Source organism: Rhamphochromis sp. 'chilingali', assembly GCF_963969265.1.
Source record: "Rhamphochromis sp. 'chilingali' genome assembly, chromosome: 12".
NCBI classification, from domain to species: domain Eukaryota; kingdom Metazoa; phylum Chordata; class Actinopteri; order Cichliformes; family Cichlidae; genus Rhamphochromis; species Rhamphochromis sp. 'chilingali'.
Genome location: NC_137939.1, coordinates 8455328 through 8477496, shown reverse-complemented (window position 1 = coordinate 8477496; position 22169 = coordinate 8455328). Strand labels below are relative to the sequence as shown.

Here is a 22169-nt window from a genome sequence, read left to right as displayed (position 1 = left end):
ATATACATTTATAAAATGTCCCACCATGTGGGACATAAAATGAACCAGCATTTTGGTTGTGCGCAAAGCGCCACGTGTAGAGTGAGTAAAGTTGAAATGAGAAGTAGAGACTAAAGAAAACAGAGCCACAGGTGTTTCGGATTCTTAGACAAGGGCTGAATTCCTCCAAGTAACACTATAGCAAGTGTGATGTAGGTCATGGAGTTGTGTTAGAGGTCATGTGGCTGTATGAATATGAGGCTTATGTGTTTGCACTTTCCCTTTTTTGTTTATACCCATTTGTATTGTGTGCGTCTGGGCACTGGGCCGTGCAGTGTGTACTCTGTCTGTGCTCCACATGCTGTGTTTTAAGGATAAACATGATATCATGCCCTTGGGGTGTAGCGACAGGCTTGGGCACATCTCTCTTTACAGCACTGCTCATCCCTCTGGCCCCTGACCTTCAACCTTTGACCTTTTATCCCCTCACAATATATGCGCTGACAGCCACACAGTGGGTTAACCTCAGGGACTACAGAGTGAATGCCAAGACAGAATATTTTAAGCATCTTGGCAAACATGAGAAAGAAATTTGTTCCCATTTCGGGACATTCTGTGCTTTAGATGAATTATGATCACACGTTCAAACAAAACCACTGATCTCAATTTATTTTTTCACATCACAAAATCTGGATAGCGTTCAGCCCGCATTTGAGCAACATGAGCATCGACTGCAATGTTGACACAACATGGATCAAATGTCGAGTGCGACCTGAAACTTTTTTCTTCCCAGTTCTTCTACACTGTCCCTCATCCCATCATCTTTTCTACACAGCCCCTGGTTCATGTGAAATGAGTTGTGACCACGTTGCCTAAGGCAAGATGAGGTCATGGGTTACCTAAGACCCCTTCCTTTCTTTCTCCTTCTTTCCTTCCTGTTAGTAAAACAGGTTTCTACCTGTCCAGGTGAGCCAAGAGCCCCATCATTTCTGCACCTACACAATACTTTTAAATCCTCGTAGAGCTTCGTGCATATGGTCTTGGCTTGAAGTATTTCATCTGTATACTTAGTAATGTAATGTTTCACGTGGGTGATCTTTAAGATCGTTAATTTCCCTTGCTGGTAATGTCAGAAAATAGAGGCAAGAAGAACCCTTTAAAGCCTGAATCCTGAAATAAGAAAATTACATTTGTTTGAAAATGGAGTGTTCGTTGAACCTTCTGATAATAATTAAAAATAAGAATATTCATTTGCACTTGAGTTTTGATTTGTTTCGTTTTCGTAAAGGTGAGCATTCAGTGTAATTACCGTTTTATCCTTGGTTATGCTGCTTTTAGACTGTAGTCAGCAATTGTTCACATAAAGTTACTGCAATTCAAGAACAGTGGCCAATTTCCTCCGATCTGCTTTTGAGTCTGAGGAGCAATTTGTATAACCTCCTATTAAAGTTTTCCAAGATTATAACCTGATATTTTCCCTATTTAATTATTTGTTAAAAAAGCCTGGGGTTATGTTTCCAAATCTATTTTCTAGCTGTGCTCAAGATCTTGTTACTAGATCTTTTGCTTCACAATGGCTGTAACGGTGCAATTAGATATATGTTTGCCAACTGATGTGTGACGTAAATTATGTGTAAATGTATCCCCACTCTACCTTAATAACCCATGTCTGCAACTAAAAAGTGTTATAAATCTTTTTTGTTGCTTTCACTGGTTCCACTCTTGGTTGCTGTTTCACATGAGCTCAAACTTCATTCAGAGGAGTATCAGTAACATCTTTGAGTGATTGAGGTAATAAAAAAAATGTATTTCCTGTGTTCCGGTTGTGCGCTTTGTTTTAATGGCAGTGTTAAGAAAATAAGTTAAGAAATAAAGCAAAAAAACCCAAAGCCTGGGAGGAAAATCATGCACACAATAATGCTGTTTATGAAATAAGTATGCTAATATTCTAACAACCATCTTTCTAGATGATTGCACCGGGAATGAATAGTTCCAAGATTTGTCTCAACAGTTGACCATCTACAAGTTCCTCTAGATGTTTACTGACTAATTAGTACAGTGAGCTATTATTTATCCAAAGAGGGACAATATTTCAATGCACATGTGTGTCTGCTGAAAGGCTGAACCTTATCAGTAAACATCTGCGTACCCAAAATTCTGCCCTTGTGTCAAATATGCTAGTGCTTCCACATTGGACTCAATACGTCCTTTTACGCAAATCTCTGATGTCCTGGACTTTTGTCCAACTCACACAAGAATAAAAACAGGATGCTATGACAATGACAAACTAGTTTTTGTGCAGTAATGACATTGAAAGTTTTTTCTGTTGGAGACTAATAGCAAATACTTACAGTGACCAACTGTTCACACCCTCAACCTCTGGGCGACCACTTTTGATTTTAAGTTGATATAGCAGGTTGACTTGTGGGAGGCGACCTGTATACAAAAAGTCACTGTCAGACAGATTGGTGATGGTTTGCAAATTATTGCCATCAGTCAGTCTGAGTCACTCTTGCACAATGAACTTTTTGCAATAGGGCATTCGAATGAACAAGTGTCTTTGCCATTTTCCAGAAAAGTCCCTGGGTTGCATTTTCAGTTTCTCTTTTAAATCTACGAGGTTCTGTCTGGATTCTCATTGGATTTGCTTTACCACTGAGCAAAGCTGAACATTCAGGACACAAAGTTCCCAAACAGGTGAGGAGCTGCACTCTGTTTGGCAACAGATTCTGAAAAAATCACCGACACCCCCGGAGGCTGTTCAGTCAGACTTTGGTGCTTTTTAAAAGAGGATCATTAACCTGCAGCCTACAACATTGTCATGGCTCGTGATTCAAGACATGGATGCCAAAAGACGCCTTGTACATAACTTGGAAATTATAGCCAGCAGCATCTGAAAACATGAAAACAGGGGCCCGTTCTTCGTACCTCGCTAAGTAAGTTAGCTGGATTTGATTGTTGACGATTTCGCCTGATCTTGGATCGTTCGGTTCCCCGAAGCTCATCCGGGACTTGCTGTCATAGCAACAGAGCCGTAAGCGTAAACCTGCTCGGGAGCAGGTTTACTTTATGTAAACAGGATTAGATCGCGGCCACGCAGGTATGTCCGCTTCATTTATACGAAAGCAACAGCGATATTCCACCACTGTTTCACCATAAATAAATAACATCAATGTAACTAAAGACAATGCAGCACTTGATCCATTTATTGATTTCACACAGATACATACAGGTCATTTCCTAAAAAAGGGAAATGTACTATTAACATTCTATCACATGTATGTGATTATTACAGATGTAATTCATATTTCAGAGTAGTAATTGTAAATTACTTCGTGTAATCAAGATGAGAGACCACGGCTATAAAAGCCAAGGTGGATTTGGGAAGCCTGTCGCAGCCATGTCCTGTCCGTATACGCGAGCCACCCATTGCGGAAGGTGCAAGATTGATAAGGAGAGTTTTCAGAATTCAGCGTATATTGCGGGACAGACAGGATCCTTTAGCTCAGCGCGACAGTGTGCTCATAGAGAGATATCGATTTTCCCGTGAGGATACTATTTACTTAACCAACTTGTTGACGAGGGGGTGCAGGACCACCACCTGTCTTTTTTTTTTGCTCTGCCCTTTTCTTGGTTGCTGTTATAAACAAACAAACAGATTATTTCAGGGTCTCTTTCCAAGAGACGAAAAGCAATATAAGTGATAAATATTACCATTCTGTAGAATATTCTTATATTTCACTTTTACTTGTTCCCATGTTCTAGTGGGTCCTGTTGTGGCTCTAATGTGAAAGGGGATATAATATAACATATTATAATATAATATAATGTAATATAATATTGGATAATATAGTGTGATATGATAAATCTACCCTACCGCCTACTGGTGTTGGCCAGAGGGGCCGATGGCGCGATATGGCAGCCTGGCTTCTGTCAGTCTGCCCCAGGGCAGCTGTGGCTACAACCGTAGCTGCCTCCACCAGTGTGTGAATGTGAGTGAATGAATAGTGGCATTGTAAAGCGCTTTGGGTGCCTTGAAAAGTGCTATATAAATCCACTCCATTATTATTGTTATTATTAAATTACTTACGAGTTTAATTTGTCAGCAACTTCCTGCCAGCCCTCTCTCCTTGCTTTTGCAGCCTTTGCAGTGTTCCCTTGCGTTCTGATTAAACTCTGAAACTCCTGAAATCCCTCACTCAAGAGTTCTTGCTCTGCTGCCGAAAAATACCGAGCCGAGCGCGCTCCGTCGACATTTTCGCCGACCAATCAGAGGGTTGCCGATCAATGTTTCCACTATCGATGCGTAGCCCCTTTTACGACACCCAGTGATGTCACATTACTGCGTCCAGCTGTACTAATCGTCAACAGCAGGTGTGTTCGGGGAACCGGATTAGCGAGCTCACGGTTAGCGCGATGGTTTGGTCTTGGATGTGTCATTTGATCTTGGATGTAGTGAGCGACGTACGAAGAACGGGCCCCAGGAGTCTGACATCACATGTTTACTATTTTAATGTGTTTTGCACCCAGTCAAGCGTTTTTTTTTTTAAAGTCCATCATAGCCTGAGAGATTTCTAGAAATAGAAATCAATTATTTAATTATGTGTGTCTGTTAGTTTCTTACAGAATTATAGGCAGAAAAAAAACTAAATAGCTGTGTTAACTCAGTGTATCTAAGAGGTGACTTTTGTGTCTTTTCTTTAGAAACAACTCTAAACCAGTAGTCATATCTGCTTGTGCCATACATGTGCCTTACAAAAGCATCAGGATGAACTCTTAACCTACTTCCAATTCATCTTTTAAACTAAAAGTAAAACCACAATCTGAAAGTAACAGAGGTGATTTACTTCATCTCAAAACGTGATATGCTTCTCTCTGTCTTACTACAGTTTCTGCTACATCTTTTATTTCCAAAACAATCTGCTCATTGGTTTGTTGCCTGACACATCTTGGCTGTGATTACACATGCAGATTTTAAGTTAATGTACTTGAGCAAGAACTACATCACTGCTATCAATTATTTTCAAACCCCCCCCCCAATACTGCAGTGGGATTTATAGTACTGTCAGTGATGACAGGTTTATGGAGCCTCATGACTCTGCCCGGTTCATTCCACAGCAAAAGAAGTTGGATGAGTAAGAGGGTGTATCTGAACAGGGTCATCGAGAAATAGGAGGGGCCCTGTCTTATGCAGGTATACACAGGCAAAGATATGCTCATTCTCATAAACACAAAGGTGCCTAAACACATGCTCAAATACTGTACAAATGCTAAAACGTATAGCCATTGCACACACACACACACACACACACACACACACACACACACACACACACACACACACACACACACACACACACACACACACACACACACACGCACATACATGTTGCAGCATGTTTGGTTACACATGTAGAAGTCTTTCTGTACAGAACTGGTATGAATGATATGATAACTGAAATGACATATTGCTTAATTACTTCAAATATTTTATTGAAATATATTTGTATATATATATATATAAGGCAGCACGGTGGCACGGTGGTTAGCACTGTTGCCGCACAGCAAGAAGGTCCTGAGTTCAATTCCACCATCAGGCCGGGGTCTTTCTGTGTGGAGTTTGCATGTTCTCCCCGTGTTTGCGTGGGTTCCCTCCGGGTACTCCGGCTTCCTCCCACCGTCCAAAGACATGCAGCTTGTGGGGATAGGTTAATTGGATAATCCAAATTGCCACTAGGTGTGAATGTGCGAGTGAACGTGAGTGCGAATGGTTGTCTGTCCCTGTGTGTTGGCCCTGCGACAGACTGGCGACCTGTCCAGGGTGTACCCTGCCTCTCGCCCTGTGACAGCTGGGATAGGCTCCAGCGCCCCCCGCGACCCTGAAAAGGATAAGCGGAAGCGAATGGATGGATATATTTGTATATATCATCTGTCCACCGTGTACCTGCGTGTCGCCCTAAGGTAACTAGGATAGGGGTTAGGGCTTAACGCCCCCATGATCCTGATAAGAATAAGCGGAAGTGTATGGATGGATGGATGGATGGATATGTACATATTTGCTTTCCTTAGAGTGAGTGTATGTGTCTCCCTATTAATTCTATATTGATTCTTATTCTTTAATCCAGGCTATACCCCAAAATGCTCCTGTATTCATCTGATGTTCTGTGCCTCCTTCTTTTTCATTTTTTTCCCTTACTCCATTTTGTTTCCGTCTGTCATTTTTGAAAGGCTGGGCCGACTGACCTTGGGGTTTATAGTAAGGGAAAAGAAAGAAAATAAAGGAAAGCGGTGGAAGCAGAGGGAGAGGAAATGAGAGCAGGAAAAGTAAAACTATAGTTTTAGTTTCAAAGTTCAGACAGGGGACTCTTGATGGTTGAGGAAAGTTGAACTGTGACACTTTTAGAATTAAAAATCATTTGTTGCTGCACACAGACAGCTGAAGGTGTGTGTAAACATGCTAATATTGTTATAAAATGATAACAAATGATAACATTAAACTGAAATTCAGCCAGAACCAGATTTGAGACAGCAATTGTTAAATTCCTCCACAAAGAGTAATGTTGTTGCTGCAAAATGACAAAGGCACTTGGTAACCTTGCTTTTATATAGGAGTATAACCTGAATACAACCAGCTGAGTAAAGTCCACTGTTGCAAAGAGACACATCACAGGTGCATCAGTGCAGCCCGGGGCAGTTTACTGACATGTGCAACCACCCATTTTTCCTAGTTCCTATTTTTACTACAGTATGACGGAGCCATAATATGTGAGAGAAAAGGATTGGGTTAATTATGAGTTGCAATAAAAAAGTGAAAACAACAACCAGCAACTTCCTAGTCAAAGTAGACAGTTCAGAATAGTCAGTGTTAATCAGAGCCGAGCCTACAGAAGAGTCTGCATTAGAGGTCATAGCCAGCTTGGATGAATGCTCACACAAGAGAAACACACCCATGTTGGAGAGAGTGACATTTTGATTCATAGACTGTTGCCAGAACCGTCACATGCTGTTTTTGTTTGGCCTAAAAAGTAGTTTCCAATCAGGTAATCACACAACTTTTCTGGAGTTCTTATAGAAATAACTGAGCTTACTCAAATCCCTCGGTGCTTAATCCTGCCAGGCCAGCAGGACTCTTTGTGTACAGCGAGCTGTCGCAGTGCGAGAAAAGTATAGGAGGAAAAATAACCTGACATGAATCTTGATGTAAAGTGCTTCGTGACACATGTTTACACAGGAGGGCCTGTCCACTCCATCGCCATTAGGTCCAGAAATCTGTGTGCGTGTGTGTGTGTGTGTGTGTGTGTGTGTGTGGGAGAGTGGGATAGAGCGAACTCAGTGCTGACTCTGCTAGAAGTGCCTGACCTATATTTAAAGTCATAAGGAGTGATGCCAAACCAAACCAGACTTACCAGTGAGTGTGTGGTTTCTTGCTTAGGAAATCAGGATATCATTTAAACGTATAACATTCAGATTGTCAGATTCTTTCCAACTCTTTCCTCTTTGCTCTTACATACTTATTGTCCTTGAAATTTTAGACCACTGCAATGCAAATGCAAGGGAGGCTGTATTTTTTGATGTGGTACTAATGATAGCGTTCAGCAATCTCCCATCTTCACAAATATTGACCTTAAATATCAAAGGAGACAGAGTACAACGCTTCATTGGGAACTGGTACTCATACAGATTTTGTGAGAAGAAAATGCTCTGAGAAAAAGGTTCTGTGGCAGAAAGAGTGGGCTTCTGGGCTTTTCTGAGCTTTACAATTTGCGTCCAGTGCATACTCCTCAGTAATAAACCTCAGTACCCAATGTTAAAGGATGTATCAGTTCCTAAACATATATCTGGGGGTCAGCGGAGAGAGAAGGCTGACTAGAGGAGCTGTAATTAAAGATGCACAGGTGAATCCTTTGGGTGTGTTTCTTTCCCTGACAACAAAAGATGTGTGGCACACAGCTGGAATGTGGAGGGAAGATAAGCATTTCTTTGTATTCAGAAGATGTTTTCTAGCTTGATACAGTTTTCCATTTATGTGTAAGATCAATAAAGAAGATCTGTAATGACTCATCCGCCTGCTTTCCTGGGCGTTAGGCTGCTTTTCTGTTCTCTACATCCCTACCTCTTTCCCACGCTGTCAATCTCAATACTGTCATCATTACTCTTGTCCAATCATCTTGCTGTTCGCCTTCTTTGGGCCAATCAGCCTCCACTTTCCATGGTTTAAATCTGTGCTCTCTGTCATTCTCCCTTTCAGACTCTTGTTTGTGCAACGCACCTCCTACCCATCTCCACCTCACAGACACCTCCTCAGTCTTCATCTTCACCACCAACAACATTTAGACTCCAGGGGATTCTGTCCTAAATCCTATCACCGCTGGGATCCTGTTCTGCCATCATGGGTCATACATTAATTTCTTTATCTCAATAAATCAGCTTCAAATTCTTCCAAGTGATCTCTCCTTAGTGAACTTAGATCAGTTTAAAATGATGGTTCAGAACATAATCATCACAAAAAGATAGCCCCCAAGAACCTGAAGAGGGAGCCTATTTATTAGGTGGCCGTTGCTCTGTTATCTTTTCACTGTGGTATATAACACAAACCTGCCTGTGGTGCCTCATCCTGCCCATCCACCTCTTGAGGATCCTTTAATCAGATCTGATCCTAATTAACATTATTAGTGAGATTTAAGGAGGCACCTTTATTCTAATGGCATGTTCATGTTTAAGCTAAAAACCTTCAGAGTGTTTTGTCGTGCAAGCTTTCATCATGAAACAATGGTTCTTTTCCAATGATGTTCCACCAGTTGAAATAGACACTACCTAGCTTTTGGAATTGACCAGAGGCCTCTTTCCATATGGTTTTGAAGATTCTTACTGGGGAGCATCACTGGTGGAATATTCCACTTTACAGTTTTTACCGAATGCCTAAACACTAACTGTGAATCCTGTAGCACAATTTCTAAAACTAGTCAGACTTATAGCAAAACCACTCACTGAGTTTGCAAAACTAAAAGCACAAAAACTGCTTTGCACTCAGTTTGCAATTTTGTAACACACACTTTGCAAGACTGTAGGCACAATTCACTGCACAACAATCAATTTCCAAATTTCCAACACACTCCTAGCAAAAGTATACACATGTATGGCTATCATTAACACTAATTTGCCAACTGTCTGGCACACTTTCACATGTGAAAACTTTCTTAGATAATTCGTTCACTTTGCAATCAGCCTAAGCACTATAATACAGGTAAGCTGTGTGTGCGGAGTACAATGGAGGGAGCAGAAAGAGTGAGAAGTAGAGGAGGCCGAGGAAGAGGACGTGGAGGTGAAGAAGTAGGATGAAGAGGACGACAAGGACAAGGAGGAGCAAGAGGAAGACGAGGAGGGGGCAGAGGAAGCATGTTCACTGCAGACCAAGTAACCCATATAGTCATTATGGCGATTGCAAATAATCCTATACTTGGAAATAAACACTTGTGTTTGTTTTGATGTGTTTGACTAAACACCAGTACTTGAAGTTTGGATCCCTCCATGCTTATGGATCTATGACAGAAGTATGAGCTCAAACTGACATAGCCTACCTTGTGCACAGGGAAGGCAAACGCCAGATGTGTTTTGTATTCATACCATCGGTGTGCAGTTGGCGCATTGTGTGCTTAGTAGATGATGGCTTGTGTGTACTGTTTGATACGGAAACACCATTTTTACGAAGGTGTGAAGAGTTAATCTAGCTGTGTTTGCTTTTGCAAGAGAACTACAATGTTTTGATGATTGGGTGACAGGTTTTCTTATTTGTGTGAAGAGTTTTGCAAAATTAGCCAATAGTTACAAAAAATGTGCTTAAGCAATCAGAAAAAACTGTAACTCTAGGTGGTATTACAGTTTTTCTCAAATGCTAAAACACAAAAGCCAATCCTGTAACCCAAATGACCAGTAGTCTAAACACATTTACTAAATGTAGCCACCATATTCCAGTACCATAAACACATGTCACATGAAGACACAATTCACAAAACACAACCCTCTGTACTCATAAATCTAAACACATTTTTCCTTGCTAAAACACATGTTGCAAAACAACTCTGCTCATATTCTCAAATGAAAGCCCATGTGATGCAAAATGCTTGCCACAGTCACCAATCTTTGAACACAGGGAACACACCTGGCGTCAGTCACTACACACAATGACTCAAAATTGAAGACACTTGTTGCTAATGCTGTACCCACATGTAAAAGCAAGTTCAGAGTGCACAGTATGCTGAAGATTCCAAACAAACACAATGGATGAAGGCAGAGTCAGGGGAAGAGGAATTTGATGCAGAGGAGGGAGAAGAGCTGGCCCTGGAAGAAGAGGAGCAGGCCAATGAGGAAGAGGAGTTCAAATGAGAGGAGGAAGAGGAGCGACCAACGAGGAAGAGGAGAAGGCCAACATGGGAGAGGAGAAGGTCCAGGAGGGAGAGCAAGACAACCTCGCACCATCATTACGGACGAGATGCGAGCAACAGCTATTGTGGTGTGTGTGGTGTGAATAACGTAAATAAAAAAACTTCACACCCTGTTCATGTTTTCAAGATTACTGTTGTGTGCAATAGATTCTGTTTTTGCATTGAGTTGTGTTACAGTAGTGTACGTACATGCAGGATTTTCTATAGATTTATACTACTCATATGAAACTCACAAATCTAAATGCCTAATCCTCTGCAGAGATCTACGACGATCCGTTACTGTATAGTTTCTAAAATATGCATTGGCAGTTATGAAACAAAGAACCTTCTCACAAATTGAGCATTGTGTTTTCAATTGTTTTGCTGTAGTGTGTAATGCTGTGTATAGTGTTTACAGTTTTGACAGCTTCGAGCTGCTCTCTTGGTGTGGGAGTTTGAGTTTTGCAGTGGGAAGGTGTGGTTGTGTTTATGTAGCTTTAGAGAAGGGTGTTGTGTTTGGACATTGGGGAACATGGTGGTAACATTTGTGACATGTGTTTTAGCATTTGGGAAAAACTGTAATAGAACGCCACTAGAAGGTTTCCAGTGCTTTAATGAAATCTGTTTAACTCCCTGATGGAAGCTTGTACATCAAAATGTGTTGGACTTCTTCCAGGTGACTGTGCCGTGAGAACAAAGGCATTTTAAATGTTATTAAAAAAAAGAAAAAGAGAAGAGTGCTCTGGAATTTCTTGTGATGTTGTAGCCAGTACAGCAGGTATTAGGAGGGTGGCAGTCTGCTCTATTTTCTTTTGTTTTTTTACCATCTCTTTCTTTTTGCTGCTTGGTAAGCCTTTGATACTTAAATACAGTTGGTTACATTTATTGCAGGTCAAACCTGCAGAGCCATACTTTGCATGTTGAAAGAAAAATGATGTTTAAGCAATGTGTTGAGGACATAGGGTCCTTCAGTGTCCATATGGCAGTGGTTTAGCTCACCAGTGCGCCGTGACTTTCCCTTAAAAAGCATCATAGTAGCTGTATCATGTCGTCTGTGATAATACTACGGTATGTTCTATCGGTGGTTCAGTATTTATTAATTTTTTTGGTGTAGTATTGCTACTATATTGCCCACCAATAGATGTTTTTTAAATGAGAACGGGCCGCTTCTTCTCACTGGACCTCACTGAAGGCTCGGTCAGAACTTCACAAGAGTTTAGCTCAACTTCAGGTTTGAGCTTCTCCATCTGTTACCCAGGAATTCAGTGTGTGGTGTAATGCAATCACTTCCAGTGAATCTGAGTTCTGAATCTTCACCTGCTCCTTTAAAGCATCTGTGTTTAAGACTTCAGTCTATAAACAGTAGGGGTTGGCATCCTAAAAGGATCAGAAATGCTGTTTTGCTGTAAAATAATCACAAAAACATTAACAATGAAAGCATGAATGCACGCAGGTGTAGCTTTTACTAATTGGACATATTGTGAGCCATTTGCGGTTCACTGCTCTCTTCCTCTCTCAGGCATACACACAGCAGGGTGCACACACACCTTGAATAGGCGAAGGTTCTTTGCAGAAATGAACGCTGTTTGTTTGGAAAGGAAACTTAGCCGAGCAGAACTGCAGACTGAATAGCAAAACAGAAAAGAGAGAGTGGAGAGGCGAAAGCGACGACAGGAGAGGAAAACAGCGTGTGATAAAGGAGAATCAGAGATGTGTGTTTAACGGGTGAGAGCAGGAGCTCAGGGTCAGACCTCCCCCGAATGCTACACAACAGGAGCACAGGGCAAGCAGATGGTTATCGACCACACGTAGATCCTGACAAATCGCATCCTTGAAATTGCTTCCAGTTTCAAAAATGGATGAGCTGGTTGGCTATTTAGCGCTCCTGGTATGCGGTATTTTTACTTCTGAGGCTGCCTGAGTAGGAGAATAATTCAAAGACTCCTTCAGTACCATTTAGCCTACAGTGGAGGGCACATTAGGTCACAAGTGCCTGCTTGGCTTCACTCTAAATAAAAACCTTCATTGACTTCTTTCTTTCTTCTCTAACAAAGAAACTGCTGAAACAAATACAGTGCAGCTTGTCTGGATGAAGGAGATTTAACAATACAGCCTTGAATAGAAAATTACTCAGAGTATTTTCTCTTTTGTCTGATTTCCCTACAGCAGTTAATACTCACCGTTTTTAACCAGTAAGTCTCAACCGGAGCGTCATACTGAATACAAGGGAAAATTTAAAAACAAATAAATGAATTCAAATAACACAAACGCAGCATTTTTGTATATTTTGATACACAATGGCTAATTGTATTGACACCAGTTGCTAGATTACTATATTAAAACATTACACTTTAATGTAATTGATTAATCTGTATTACTATAGATATGATTACCGCTGCTGCCATTGGTGCTTGAGCTTGTACTAGACAGGTTCAGGGAGATTTTGGTGGACCTCCTCCTCCTGTATGAGCATTATGCACATGTGATGGGATTGGTCTTTTTTTCAGTTTGTGTCCTCAGCTAAAATATCTGAGTCTGGCTTGCTGTTTGTCTTTATTCTAATATTTATAGTTCACACTCTTATGAGATTTGAGGGTTTGATTCTTTTGTTGGTTTTATTTTGGTTCTGGTAATACTTCACAGTTTTTTTCCTTTATTTAATTATGTTTCCTGCCTCCCACATATTCCTCGGTATTATGTTTTACTGTGAGTTCCTTGTCTCTGTGTTTACAGGTTATCTTCTGGGTTATTTAAGATTTAACTTTGATAGTTTGACACAAGAGTGTCTTGTTCTGAGTTGTACTTCCTCCCCTGTGATTGTCTTGATTCAGTTTAGCTGTGTCATTTCCCTTCTGTTCCCAATTCCCGATTACTTGCGTGCATAGATGGTGCTGTCCTTCCCCTTAGTCTCGTTCTTGGTATCTATGTATTTAGCTCTGTGCCTGCAACAGTTTTGCCTGTTGCCTGTAAGAATTCGGATCTGATTAATCACATTTAATCCTTTGTTATGAACTAGACTTTCGGACTTTACATTTGGATCTAAACGTAAAGTTTTCTTCGTGTTGTTCAGCCTACTTTAAGTGCTGACTTTGTTTCCTTCTCTCTGTAATATGTAACTTTCCATCTAAAATATTTCTTTCTAGCAGGTCACTGTGACCTGTTTTGTGTGCTAATGGTTAAAAAAATAATTACATCTGAAAACTACACATTGAGTCCTTTGATTATTGACATTAATGTTGCAGTAAATCCTCTTCTAGTCTTCTATTTTAAGAAAACACACAATTTAGTACTTCATCGTCCCAAATACATCGTGTGTGGTCTGAATATCTACACCTGCACAGGTCATTCATTCTCTTTGCGATGGGCAGTTAACACTGAATGAACATTACTGAGCACGCATGCATTGTGGACACCTGCTTATATATATGTCTGTGTTAGCGCTCTCACTGCAGCAGTGTCTCTATTCAAGGTCAATTATGTGAAACGTTTTGTAGCAACAGAGGCAGACGGAGGTTGTCTCCACTACACCGTTACAAAAAACTTAAAGCAAACCAGCGCCTTCTTTTTGTTTCTGATTTCCAGTCAGAGTTTACTCGAGGTTTCCTCTTCTGCTAGTCATTGCTAATCATGTAGTTGCAAAGTGAGTGGCAGTCCAACTTTAAAGCCTCACGGAAAAGAGAGCCTTAAAAAAGATGAATTTATCAAATGAGACGTGGGCAGTCAAACATGTATCCACCATTCCCGTGTATTAATGTGATTTAATAATTAATTTATGTCTGCTCTACATGCAGCACAAATATAGCCTTGGCCTTGAATGTGGAAGTGGTAGAGATACAGGAGTATACATCATTGAAAGGGTAGCAGGTTACAGGCTGAATGATGGAATGGAAAGTAGAAGTAAAAAGAAGTTTTTCAAACCTGTACAGCTGAAAGAGTCAAATGGGGCTCGTGGAAGTAAGAGTGGGGTTAGAGGTGCAATGAACAAGTGATTTCAGAGCTGAAAACGGGGAAAATGTGAAACTGGGCTGAGGGCAATACAGCAAGGAAGTCACCCTTATCGAAGGGAAAGGAAACAGGATTAAAATTGCTGCAGAGCCAACACACACACACATACACACACACACATACACACACACACATGCTCACTCTCTCTGAAGTCGAGATGGAATTATTTATTTGTAAGATTGTTTGTTGAATGTCAGGGGTCGTTGTTCAGTTGTAAATGCACACGTGGATTTTTGCAGGAAAGAATTCTCTCGGCATAAAATATTCAGTTATCACATACATGAGTGTGTCTGCATGTGTGTGCGCACTCAGGCAAGCTTTCAAATCAGGCAGCAAGCATGTGCTTTTTAAAGCCTCATGCTTATTATTACATCCACACTGTAGCACGCTTTTTAACAAGAGGTGTGGTGTTTAGTCAAACCTCTAAGTTTGTTAACCCTGAGGTGAGAAAAACTCTTTATTGGAGAGTTAACTGAAACAGATGTTTTGGTTTAACAAACCCAGAGTTCTGTCTTCCCTCCTTGCTGAGCCTGAAGCAGGTGTTGGGCACTGGCCGTTGTTGTCTTCCTCATTATCTGTTCATTGTTAAAACTGAACACAAATTAATTCAATTCAACCTCTTAAGCCCCAATGCCCACAGATACGGGGGCAAAAGGCAGGAGATCGGTTAGGCGTTGGGGCTTAATAGGCTAACTCGAAGGCATAAAAGTTAACAGGACTTACTGCCCCACCACGCCTCCAAATGCAGACTTTTTCATGCCGTTTGATAAGAACATGTAGGAGCGGCCTGGTGAAAAATTGCATTTGGGAAATTTGAAGAACACAAAAAATCCACGAGAAAATGCTATCAAGTAATGCAAATCAACGGGTCACAAGTGCATCACAAACTGCTGTGATATAGTCAAAACCAAGCGTGTCACAAGTGAATAGCATCTAATATTGGGGTTTTTCATGAGTCTGTTTGTTTTTCCTTTTTAAATCTCATAGTTTCAGTTACATTTTATGTCTTTTAGTCCATTCATCCATCCATCCATCCATCCATCCATCCAAGGGCCTGATTTCAGCACTGAATTTTTCATACTCCAGAGAGCCCCGAAGTTTAAACTGACTATATCCCTGTAACTTTAGGACTCATAATTCACCCATTTAAAAATGAGTTTTTTACTATGGAACCAAATGGACATGACTCACTCCTGTAATAGTCAACACATGGTCACTGGTCAAACTCAAATAGATGTATCTGGGGTGAACAAAGGAAAATATGACAGAAATGGAAGAAAAAGAATTTGGGGAAATTCACAGAAAGGGGAAATATTACCATTGTTGTTAATGGGTGGAACAGGCACGCTTTAGTCATGGGGGGTGGTGGATGTGCTATGCCAGTAAATGCAGGTTTAACAGAGACGTGCTTGAAAATTATAAGGATTTGGAAACAACGTTTATAAGGTGAGAGCAAATTAAAAAAACACCATCAAACAACTGGCAACACTCAAACCGACACCCTGTAAGAACCAAGGATGGCATATGTGTTAATTTTAAGTGATAGGTTGGGGGGAAAAAGTGTTATCATAAAGTTAAGTCAGATTAATGGGAACCAGGATGTTGGAAAAAGGAACAAACAGAGAAGAGAGAAGAGAAAGAAGACTGAGGTCATGTCTGTATTTGTCTATCGCTGTTTTAACAGGTTAAGAATGATAACAGTGATGCATCGAGTTAAAGCGAGAAAAATAAACAGAAAAACATGAACTCTGGAAGGTTGACCAAAGAAGGAGAGAGCAAAAGAAACCAGACAGACGAAAAAAATAAAGGACAGGAAAGGCTGATTCATACTTTGGGATAAATTGTGAACCCTTCATGGTATTCTCGGGAAATTGTCATTACAGTTTCTTCACCACGGTACTTTGTTCGTGTTATGCTGTGCTACAAAAGAAAAAACAGGATTTGATGGCAGAATCACAGGGTGTCAGACACAGGCAAAAGCATGTGGCTATTATAAATCACTCACGATCTGTCATGTTTAAAACAACACGAGGACGCAACTTTTAAACCAATCACTTTGATTTGTGAGCCAAAACAGCAGTTTGAGGCCAAGTGTGGCAAGTGGCACCCGAAGCTCTCACTATGTTCAGTGTAGCTTTAGCCTGATGGAAGAAAAGAGGAGAAAGAAATGGAAAAAATGACAGAAGAAAAAAAAAAAACAAGGAACGAGCTTAACAGGTTGAAAATAAAGATCCAAGAAAAGCATAATGATGGAATACCCGACTTCGGCCAAAACATCTGCAAAGTTAAATATGCAGAACAGAGAGACACTTTGCACAGGAAAGAGTGAGGGGTGGGGGGTGAACTCCCTGGTAGGGCTGGGCTGGGCTCAGCTCACTGGAGAAGAGAATCTGTAAGTGATGGAGGGGACACAGGACACAGACTTTCGTGTATACGTGCACAAATGTACGTATGATTACACACACTTTCAGGAGGAAGTAGGGAAACATTCATATATTCTTTTAAAAAAACAGGTTTTGTTGAAGCTGCTGACTGGACAAGTTCTGGTTCTCCAGTTACTGGAGTGTGAAATACCACTGTACTACAACAGATTAGGGTGAGGGTTAAGGTCATCTTACAATGTCATGTACATTTACTGCGCATTTGTCAGTTGGAGACAGGTAGTTACAGTTGGATGATTTCCTTATAAGTGGAGATTTATAGTATGTTACACCCAGTAATCCATGAATGATTCATCTAAAGTTCCACAAGAGAACTACTTCGTTATAGGCCAGGGGTAGGCAACTCCAGGCCTCGAGTGCTGGTGTCCTGCAGGTTTTAGATCGCACCCTGGATTAACACACCTGAATCAAATGATTAGTTCATTACCAGGCCTCTGGAGAACTTCAAGAAATGTTGAGGAGTCATTTAGCCCTTTAAATCAGCTGTGATGGATCATGGACACATCTAAAACCTCCAGGACACCGGCACTCGAGGCCTGGAGTTGCCTACCCCTGTTAGAGGCTTTCACACATTAAACTGTCTCTTGTAATCCTCATTAGCTCTGAGCTGTAACATCCGCAAACTTGTAGTTTATTGTTAAGTCTAATTGTTGAATGTTGTCATTGTGCTTCTTAAATTTGTAACCTCTTAGTTCAATCTATAGGATCAAGACATTCCTTCGTCTCTGACCACCTCTCCAGCCACTCTGTGCTGGGGGAGGATTATTGTAGACACATCCCTTGTGAAGATTCTGTTTGATGTTTGGTAAGCTTCCTGCCCTTTGTATGGCTTCACTGTGTTGTGCAGTTGTGCAATTTCTGTATTGGTGAACCAATACAGAAATTGAACCATATATTGGGTGTGGGGGAGATTACCATTCTATGACTAAGGATGTTGTTAGAAACAGTTGGAAGTCACGCACACAGAGACACACATTCTCACACACTCACTCAAACACACACACACACACACACACACACACACACACACACACACACACACACACACACACACACACACACACACACACACACACACACACACGTTCTTGCACATGCATACAGATGCTTACACATACACACACATAGTGCCTTGTCTTAGAACCATTGGGGGTTTTACGGTGGGAGGTGCTTGTGTTGTATTGTGTATTGTAACAGTTGTCAATAAATAGCTGCCAGCGAGCTGCTCTTTGAAGGACTTTGGGCTGGAAACAGGTTAGGAGCGTGAGCTCCAAGAGCTGGTTCTTGACCAAAGACTTTCCTCGCTAGCGGGTTGAAGATGTTCTGTTATGACTTGTTTTCTTCATGATGAATAAGTCTCTAAACTAGCGGGGCTTGTGGAAACACAGACCCAACATTTATAGTAATTTACACTGTTGTCACGCTAAATTTGAGATATTCCACACGCAGTTAAAATTGACCAAAAAGACCAAAATGCCAAAAATATCCCCAACTACAGTTGCTTTAATTATTTCGTTTCCACCGCTCGGTGAGACGGGGTGAAAGAAGGGTGAGGCAGAGGATGCTGAGTGAGTAGTTTCCAGAGGAGAGCAGCACTGCTCACATCACGGAAAATACTGGCAAAGACAAAGTGGCTTCCCTGATGGGAAGATACCAGGAAAAGAGCCGGTCGGATGAAACAGGGAGGAGAAAGGTTAGTGAAAGGTTGCTGACTGTGAAATTTCCCCAGAACAGGATCAGCTAAACATAGCAGCTAACAGTATGGAACAAGCTGGCAAAGCACGCATAGATGAGGACCTTCAAAGTTAAATTGATATTTATTTTGCTTTGCATTGTAGTACTTTTTAATGTTCGGTTTTTCAGGTAACACAGTGCAGGTGGCCAAAAGTGCGTGAGGGCTCAGTAAGAATAGAAAGGAGCTCTATAAGAACCAGTCCATTTACCATTTACCAAAAAAGAAGATCCAAATGATTTGTCCTTGGCAAGGAGCTGTAAGCATTTCGTAATTTATAGGCTGTCTATGCTGAGGAAACAATCCAAGATCATAAAGAGCAACCTTTGTTTTACCACAGAATATTTTCAGTAAATAAGACTAACAAAACTGAACAGAATTAAACCAAACACAAGCATCCAAAGAACAGCCCCACTGGGAAAAACCAGACTGTAAAAGAACAGACAAGTTTTGAAGTTAACAGCTGAGATCAAGAAGAACAGGTGGAGCAAAGCAGCAGATCAAATACAGAACCTAAAACACTGGAGGCACAAGCACGCTGCACTGAAGCTATGATCAGGAAAATGTTCAGATGGAGATTTGGCTAAAAACAGATCATTTGACCTCTGACCTTTGATATTTATATGTTTGAGTTATATAAATGAGGAAAATCATCACTTGTATTGCCTTGATGCTTTAATTATTTGCTTTTATGTGTTAACCTGAAGTACAAAAATAGTAAATTACTTAGCAAATTATTGTATCTTTCTCTAAGAACTTCACATTACTGCGTGATTTCTCCAGCTGGACTTTAAACCACCACAGGCAATAATTACTCAGACATAACCAATTCCATCTGCTTTTATTACAGCTTTTGGACGAATGCTCAGCCCGTGTTTCAAATTTCAGCCACACGGCATGAAGAGCAGGCGCTGGCCAATGTTGATGCTCTCCCTACCTGCTGAATCACACTAGGCTAGGAGAATTTAATCCAAAATCCAGATCTCAAACTGTGAAAAAACAGCCAGCATATCCCCTCTGGAAGAGATTAGCAGGTAAAGATCAAAGAAAATAAAAGAAGGAAAAAAAAAAAACTTGCCATGCAGGGTAATCAAAGAAAGAATGAAACCAGCAGGGAAGGAAAGGCACGCTTGCACCTTCTTTTTTTTTTAAAGGTGCAAGCGAGAAAGCAAGGCGAGAAGTTAAAGAGAACAAAAGAAAGTTGCAACAATTTGAAATGACAGGGGGAGATGAGGACAGAGAGGCTATTCTTAGGACACATGGTGGGAGAAGACGGGCTGATAAGAGAAAATGGGAATTAAAAAAAAACTCAGCTTAATTGTAACTCTAGCTAAAATGTTTGATGTGAGAAAACCAACGTGCACGTAAGACACATAACTTGTTATCTCTGTTCTAAACATCCATTCCTTAAACCTACTTAAATGTTACATTTTGATCATCAAGTCTGAAGAAGTGCGATTCAAAAGTTTCACCAATTAAAAAGAAAAACAATCTTTCTGCACCTTTTGACCACTTCAAGGACTGTGGTGCTGTGTTCAGGTCGCTCTGTGGAAGTCCCATTATGACCACGCACTGTTGGTATACTTTCGATATTATGTCACAATATTTCAAGACATTTTGCTGTAATGACAATAACTGCATTTATGAGGGTAAATAAATGAGGTTTTTTTTCATCCTTCTTTACAAAGTGTTAATCTACGGAAACAAGGTGCCAGCAATAGTATTACAGTGCTGTAATTTCCATCCACTGATTGCTCTTTCTGTCTTACGACACATATTGGCAGCTGCTAGCAACTCGTTCTTCGTAGCTTGACTGCACTCATCTATTTTTTGTTTTTTTTTACCCTAAGTGTTGAAATATGCTTGTTTCTGTTTTTAGTGATAACAGCCTTTTTCAGATTTATTTCAGATTTTTCAAAGTACGGTGCTTTATTGCAGGTTGTTTAACTAGCTTACTTTTCACTATAGATGCTAAATCCTCATCGGTGGCTAACATGTTGCTCCTGCTCTCGCATGTGTCTGGGCTTATCTGGTTGTTTAGTGAACTAGGGAATGTAAATGCATGGTGTTTCTATCTGCTTCTTAATTTTGACATCATTAGCCATTTCCGGGTCCAAACGCTCCTTCACTTTCCAAAATCAAACAAACACTGTGGCATCACTGAGAGTCAAAAACGGTCTTTTTAGTCTCCAATTACAGGATCAGTGTGGCTGTGCTCACAGGTGTTTCAATAAAGTTTAACATCCAAGAATCTTTGAAAAACAGGATTTACAAGGTTTAACTGACTTAGAGGTTAGCTCGCTAGTTTCCATCTAAAGATGATGTGCTGTATTCTGACTAAAATATTTCTAAAACGCTAAAATATACAGCTTTGCTATCACGTTCGACATTAATAAGGGTGTAAAACAAACACAAGCAGTATCTGTAGAATTACTGAAGTTGGGCCAGCTGACATATCAAAATTACCTGGTGGCTACCGACTGAGCTATAGCTGTGGTAATATACAGTGAAGCATTAACACAGTGAAGATGAAGTGTTATTTTTTCCCCTCAATAAAAGTTAATTTGAGGTTCCCCAGTCGGCAGAGAAAATTCAATCATATGGCAGGAAGAGGAAACAGATCAAACTATTCATCATGAGTCTTTAGTATGCTGCTGCGTATAAAAAATCTGTAATCCTGAGCTTCATCTCTCAATTGAAATCCTAGTGAGCCTCAGAGTGATTATTTCCTGCAGTGTTCAGATATTTGATGTTTGCTAAACTATGAACTGATGTGCTGTAGGTACACCTTAAGCTTTTGAAAAATGAGGTTTGCAGTAGTGTTGGACGGGAATAGTGCTAATAAAAAGCCAGAGAGGCAGACAATAACCACTGAGTAATTTTAGAGGCTTGTTTATAATCAATAAAACACAATACAAAGAATTACAACGCATTAAAAAGACAACTGCCTCAATGAACCCAGTAGTACCTTGGACCCAGAAGCAGGGTTGGGATATCATCACTTAACAACCAAAGCAATGAAACTCCGATATGTCTTTTTTATATCACATGAAAATTTATACTGGTATGATAGCAGACAATATAACATGGAGACACAGGGATACACAAGCTGGCCTTGAGTCTGCCCTGGGGCCTCCTACTGGAAGGACATCGTCAAAACACCTCATTTAGGAGGCATCCAGGAACTATCCCGGTCTGATGCCTGAACTGGCTGTTGAACTACGTCAGTAGCCAGTTGAGGTGGTTCAGGCAGCTGACCAGGATGCCTCCTGGCTCCTTTTCATGTAGAGAAGTAGCAGCTCCAGTATCAGTCCCTCCCAAGTGACTGAGCTCTCCACTCTGTTTCTAAGGGAGAATATAAACACCGTTTGGAGGAAGCTCATTTCCACAGCTTTCCAACCTCTGAGAGCTTGTGACCATAGATGAGGGTTGGAGCATAGATCGGCTGGTAAATCAACAGCTTTGCATCTTTCTCGTATGCCATAACAGATCACTACAGCATGTGCATAGCAGCTAGCAGTGCATCAATCCCTCTGTCAGTCTCCTGTTCCACTCTCTCTTCACTTGGGAACAAGACTCTGACATATTTAA

The 22169-nt window shown here is 40.8% G+C and overlaps 1 protein-coding gene across 1 annotated transcript in view; it reads left to right on the top strand.

Moving 5' to 3' along the window:
• The first annotated feature begins 18144 nt into the window (after positions 1-18144).
• The window catches only part of sema3b (sema domain, immunoglobulin domain (Ig), short basic domain, secreted, (semaphorin) 3B), a 93638-nt gene continuing 89613 nt past the window's right edge, over positions 18145-22169 (top strand). Inside the window, exon 1 of the mRNA XM_080898118.1 lies at positions 18145-18539. The gene's annotated coding sequence lies outside the window, so the exon portion shown is untranslated. The remainder of the gene's footprint in view (positions 18540-22169) is intronic.